General features: G+C 38.5%; 1 non-coding gene across 1 annotated transcript; it reads right to left on the reverse strand.

Annotated features, from left to right (window-relative positions):
• Positions 1–6,287: 6,287 nt before the first annotated feature.
• Positions 6,288–6,360, reverse strand: trnar-acg (transfer RNA arginine (anticodon ACG)). The gene has a single exon. It is a non-coding gene; the product is annotated as a tRNA-Arg (tRNA).
• Between the last annotated feature and the right edge of the window lie 362 nt (positions 6,361–6,722).

A 6,722-nucleotide genomic window follows, 5' to 3' on the forward strand; every position in this document is an offset into this window, starting at 1 on the left:
TGACATTATTTTCCAGCCCGATCCAAGCTAAAAGTAGTGTGCTTTAACCGCATAATTACAAAGTATTTTGGAGATCTGTGTTGCTGAATCTTTTGCAATTTGTCCAATTAATAATGGAGAAGTCAAAGTAGAAAGATGGAGTTGGGAAGCTTTAGCCTTTAGCCACACAAACACACGGTGATTCCTTGTTTAAAATTCCCGGAGGTGAAACTTTACTATGGATCAGGGCGCGGTCAAGCAAACATAGATCCCGACCGAATGTCAACCAGCAGGTTTCGGTGAGAAAATTGTGGTAAAAAGTTGCTTCTTACCGGAGATCAGCTAAACTTGCGCGATGTCCATAAAGCTGCCATCGACTTCCCTGAGACACTGGCCTCAAGACACCCGTGGAGACAGACCTCCTACTATCAGGTACTGTTAAACTCACTAAAACACTAGCAACACAATAGAAAGATAAGGGATTTCCCAGAATTATCCTAGTAAATGTGTCTAAAAACATCTGAATCGGTCCCAATGCAATCGCGTTTTTTTTTCTTTCTAGTCCGTTGCTATCAATATCCTCAAACACAAATCTTTCATCCTCGCTCAAATTAATGGGGAAATTGTCATTTTCTCGGTCCGAATAACTCTTTTTGTTGGAGGCTCCCATTAAAAACAATGTGAGGATGTGAGGAGCCATCAACATGTGACGTCATGGACATCTGTGTTGCTGAATCTTTTGCAATTTGTTCAATTAATATTGGAGAAGTCAAAGTATAAAGATGGAGGTGGGAAGCTTTAGCCTTTAGCCACACAAACACACGGTGATTCCTTGTTTAAAATTCCCGGAGGTGAAACTTTACTATGGATCAGGGCGCGGTCAAGCAAACATAGATCCCGACCGAATGTCAACCAGCAGGTTTCGGTGAGAAAATTGTGGTAAAAAGTTGCTTCTTACAGGAGATCAGCTAAACTTGCGCGATGTCCATAAAGCTGCCATCGACTTCCCTGAGACACTGGCCTCAAGACACCCGTGGACACACACCTCCGACTATCAGGTACTGTTAAACCCACTAAAACACTAGCAACACAATAGAAAGATAAGGGATTTCCTAGAATTATCCTAGTAAATGTGTCTAAAAACATCTGAATCGGTCCCAATGCAATCGCGTTTTTTTTTCTTTCTAGTCCGTTGCTATCAATATCCTCAAACACAAATCTTTCATCCTCGCTCAAATTAATGGGGAAATTGTCGTTTTCTCGGTCCGAATAACTCTTTTTGTTGGAGGCTCCCATTAAAAACAATGTGAGGATGTGAGGAGCCATCAACATGTGACGTCATCATCTGCGACTTCCGGGAAAGGCAGGGCTTTTCTGTTCGCGACCAAAAGTTGCAAACTTTATCGTGGATGTTCTCTACTAAATCCTTTCAGCAAAAACATGGCAATATCGCGAAATGATCAAGTATGACACATAGAATGGACCGGCTATCCCCGTTTAAATAAGAAAATCTTATTTCAGTAGGCCTTTAAAGGCCTACTGAAACCCACTACTACCGACCATGCAGTCTGATAGTTTATATATCAATGATGAAATATTAACATTGCAACACATGCCAATACGGCCTTTTTAGTTTACTAAATTGCAATTTTAAATTTCCCACGTAGTGTCGTGTTGAAAACGTTGCGGTATGATGACGCGTATGATGACGCGTGCGTTTGACGTCTCGGGTTGTAGCGGACATTATTTTCCAGCCCGATCCAAGCTATAAGTGGTCTGCTTTAATTGCATAATTACACAGTATTCTGGACATCTGTGTTGCTGAATCTTTTGCAATTTGTTCAATTAATAATGGAGAAGTCAAAATAGAAAGATGGAGGTGGGAAGCTTTAGCCTTTACCCAAACAAACACAGCCGGTGTTTCCCAAAGCTGTCACCATGTTGAACTCTAACTTATGATAATAATAATTCACCCCAATACAATATCATGCCCTAATACCCTACTGTGCAATACTACCCTTCGAGTGCAATACGTCCGACACTGATTGTTATTTATTACTTCGGTACTCTTGTCTTGTTCTGAATATTGTACTGTATTTTGTATTTCTATAGTGTTTTGTATATTGTACAGGATTGCTTATTATTTTTATTGGATAGTGGTCTGTTTATTTCAATTGTTAGTTTTTTTCCTTTATTTCCTCCTGTGTTATTTATTTCACCCCATATTTGTTCCCACTACCGCACCTTAAATTGGAGTCTTTAATCTCGTTATATGCACATATAATGACAATAAAGTCCATTCTATTCCATTCTATTTTTGTTTAAAATTCCCAGAGGTGAAGCTTTACTATGGATCAGAGCGGTCAAGCGAACGTGGATCCCGACTACATGTCTACCGGCAGTTTTCGGTGGGAAAATTGTGGTATAAAGTCGCCTCTTACCAGAGCTCAGCGGAGCTTGCGCCGTCCATGCAGCTGCGTGACTTCCCTGAGTGACTCTGGCGTCAAGACACCCGTGGACACACCCTTCCGACTTCAGGTACTATTTAATCTCACTAAAACACTAGCAACACAATAGCAGATAAGGGATTTTCCAGAATTATCCTAGTAAATGTGTCTAAAAATATCTGAATCGCTCTTACTTGTCCCCGCCTGTTTTTTTTTTTTTTTTCTAGTCCTGCACTATCAATATCCTCATCCACAAATCTTTCATCTTCGCTCAAATTAATGGGGAAATTGTCGCTTTCTCGGTCCAAATTGCTCTTGCTGCTGGTGGCTCATATTGTAAACAATGTGAGGATGTGAGGAGCCCTCACACGGGTGACGTCATCGTCTGCGACTTCCGGTAAAGGCAAGGCTTTTTTATTAGCGAACAAAAGTTGCAAACTTTATCGTCGATGTTATCTTCTAAATCCTTTCAGCAAAAATATGGCAATATTGCGAAATGATCAAGTATGACACATAGAATGGACCTGCTATCCCCGTTTAAATAAGAACATCTCATTTCAGTAGGTCTTTAAAACATAAAAGAGTGTAATAAAAGAGTAAACAGTGACATGTAACAAGAAAAAGTTGCGGTGTTGACACTAATAACACAAAGCTGCCATGCGGACTGTTATTGACCTGCTGAAGTCTCCAGTTACTTCACTGGAGCAATTTCACTTTCAAATATTCACAAAACGGGCATCAAACTAACAAAAAAGTATGAAAAAAACTATAAAATCTTATAATCGAGAGATCTACGGACTTATTTTGCTTATTTTCAACACTTATTCTTTTTTTAGTGTTATGAATTATTGACCTATTTAGGGTTCCAAATACTCCACGTCAAATATTGTACTTTGAAATGTTTTGGGGGAAAATGTTGCATAGTTTGTGTGTTTGCCATATAAATAAGGGTTTTGACATAAAGGCCATAAACATAAAAAAAAAAAATTATACATTTTTTAATAACGACAGACAGACCTGAAGTTGATCTTGAGAGTCAAGCGTTAAATGAAAAAAAAATAATTTATGACTTATTTCTAACATTTTTATGACTGAGACCCTTCTGGAGACCAAACTTGAGGAAAGCCATAAAAGGTAAAAAAAACCTAACAACTATTGTATTGCTTTTAAAAAAGAAAAATATCAAAATGGCCCCCGCATACTTTGATTTTCGAGTCTGCGGCCCTCAGTGGAAAAAGTTTGGACACCCCTGTATTATGTGGTATGTTGAGTTCTATGGGTGATAGGTTCAAGGTTCAAAGTATATTCGTCACTTTTTTCCATGCTCTTCAGATATTGCATACAGTGGGATCCGAACACTAGTTGCAGAATCTAATACACTAAATACAAAAAATTGACTAACTCTGATGTACATTAATTACAATTAAGTTGCACAATAAGTCACAGTAGTTATGGGAGGAGTATCAGTACAAGTAGAAGTACAGTAGTCAAATACAGTACCAGTGCAAGATCAAATAGTATAATAGTATATATACATACATACATACAGTACATACAGTACATTATTTACTTTCAGATGTCTCTCTCCAGTTTCCCCCCCCCGCTCACTGTTAAAGACAACAGCTGATTAGAATAACACATACCACCTGCAAAATCTAATCACCTGCCAGCTATGTCGCTCTGTCCCACATATGCCCCGCCCCTAGTCAATAGTGCTCCGCCCTCAACACCATTGACTGAGACAGTGACCTTTTGCCCCTGCAGCCCGCTGACCACACCCTCACCCCACACATACGTTGGTCATAGTCAAAGTCCTCAAGTGTCAAGGGACATATAAAAACGAAAGATGTTGTGACGCCAAAAAATATCGATGAAATCATAGTAGTATTGACTAGATACGCCAATGTAATTGATGTTAGGTGTAAATCCACCAATGGCGAGTTGGGAAAATTCATATACTGATTTTTTTACACTGAATTTTTCTGCACTGAACTTTGCTCACAGAATTTTATTCAATGGAATTGTCAGCATAATTTGACGTCAAACATTCAATTCACAAAATTCAAACCCCCCAAAAACCCTCAGTTACCTCTAATTCAGTGTCCAAAAAAGTTTCCATAGTAAAGGCACAAATTAACCTCCATATTGTTGCTCTTGTTGACATCGAGTTTATTCTAATTGACATAAAAACAAGTCACCGCAGAGAATTTTTACATATAAAATACTTTGTATATAAAAACTGATAACTGGGGGCGGTGTGGCGCGGTTGGGAGAGTGGCTGTGCCAGCAACCTGAGGGTTCCGAGTTCGATCCCAAGCTTCTACCAACCTTGAGCAAGACACTTCACCCTTGCTCCTGATTGGTAGGAGTTAGGGCCTTGCTAGGCAGCTTCCGCCATCAGTGAGTGAATGTGGAAGTAGTGTCAAAGCGCTTTGAGTACCTTGAAGGTAGAAAAGCGCTATACAAGTATAACCCATTTACCATAGCTGTACACAACTTTTACCGATATTCTATTTCAAATATGAGTATGATTATGTCCTTAAATCATGATCAAATGAGACTAAGTACTAGCAAGTAAACAAGTTGTAATCAAGATGTTATCTTTATAGCCTTCCAGTTGTCATTACCTAGCTGCCGGCACTTCTGCCGCCTATCTTCTTTTTGTTGCGGTGCCTGGTTTCTGGGTCACCGGGCGTAGCCACCTGCGCACACACCTAATGATCATCTCCTTCTAACTCCTTAAGCTCTCCAGTCCCTTTACCCTGCACCAAAAGATTTCCTGATGGTTCACTTTTCCATTTGTGTACATCTCCTCTGCTTTGGCTCTACTCCTGCATTAACTGTTACTTCCCCACACTTCTATGTGCCATTTCTATTATTCACACCTTAAGTGGGCATCCTTTGGTATTTTTTCTCACTCCCTTTTGAGTTCTCTTTTTGTTTTTATTCTTATTTATTTTTGGCCATGCGTAGGGTTCCTACTTGGACAATGTCGATCGTGTTATTATATGTCTATCAATGGCTGTCACAGCAATTGATAGACATGTCAATATTAACATATCATATTAACTGCTTTGAATCACTAGAGCAGGGTTCAGTAACCTTTTTGACTGAGAGAGCCATGAAACCCAAATATTTTAAAATGTTTTTCCGTGGGAGCCATTTAATATTTTTTTAAACACTGAATACAACTAAATGCGTGCATTTTTAAGTAAGACCAACATTTTACAGTATTATTAGTCTCTTATTATTTTTTTTAATAACATTGTTTTTCTGAAGCTAACCAATTATAAATAAAACACTTTTTACCATTAACTTCCTGAACAGGTGCGGTAGAAAACGGATGGATGGATGGATTAATGTGCAACAGAATGTTTTATATTTTGAACGTTATTTTTAACGCTGTGATTACCAGCGGAGTTATTCATTACTTATCGTGTTAAGCAATGTCAGCTAAGATTTATCTGCGAGCCAGATGCAGTCATCAAAAGAGCCACATCTGGCTCTAGAGCCATAGGTTCCCTACCATGGGTTGATTAACGTGGACCCCGACTTAAACAAGTTGAAAAACTTATTCGGGTGTTACCATTTAGTTGTCAATTGTATGAAATATGTACTTTACTGTGCAATCTACTAATAAAAGTTTCAATCAAACAATCAATCAATTAAACCCCTGCACTGGAGAAGAAGCGCAAAATAATTGACTTCACTTCACTTCAATGCACAGTTCAATATATTTACCAATAGCTTTGGATAAAATAGGGATCTAATCTAAAAGTGAGCCCAAGGGCAGTAAAAAACACAGTCATAATTTCGGAAGACATTTTTTTTTTTACCAAATATATACCGAATTAAAAAATCCGAGCTAGCCAGGAGTCGAACCTAGAATCTTCTGATCCGTAGTCAGACGCGTTATCCATTGCGCCACTAGCCCATGTGAACGGTGAAGAGTAATACTGTTAATATACGCAAAAAATGTCAAACGAGCGATACTATTTCATACGCTGGCGGCATCAGGCAAGAAAACCAACACAATTATCAGGAGATGTACAGTTTAAAAAGCAAGAGCCGTTCGTCAAACTTACTTGCCAGATTTGAAAATTACATTTAGCTTTCTATGGCATTCATTGATATAAATGATTATTATATTAAAAGTACTGCCATTGTTTGACATACAAGTAAATATTATGACGATATATGAGCAACAATGAGAGTGTTTTTTTTTCTATTCATTGTATTTACCGTGAATATGAAATGTTATCTTCGTAGGACACGATAAACTCAACCTGGCAACCC

The sequence above is a fragment of the Nerophis ophidion genome, linkage group LG12 (genome assembly GCF_033978795.1).
Source record: "Nerophis ophidion isolate RoL-2023_Sa linkage group LG12, RoL_Noph_v1.0, whole genome shotgun sequence".
Taxonomy (NCBI): domain Eukaryota; kingdom Metazoa; phylum Chordata; class Actinopteri; order Syngnathiformes; family Syngnathidae; genus Nerophis; species Nerophis ophidion.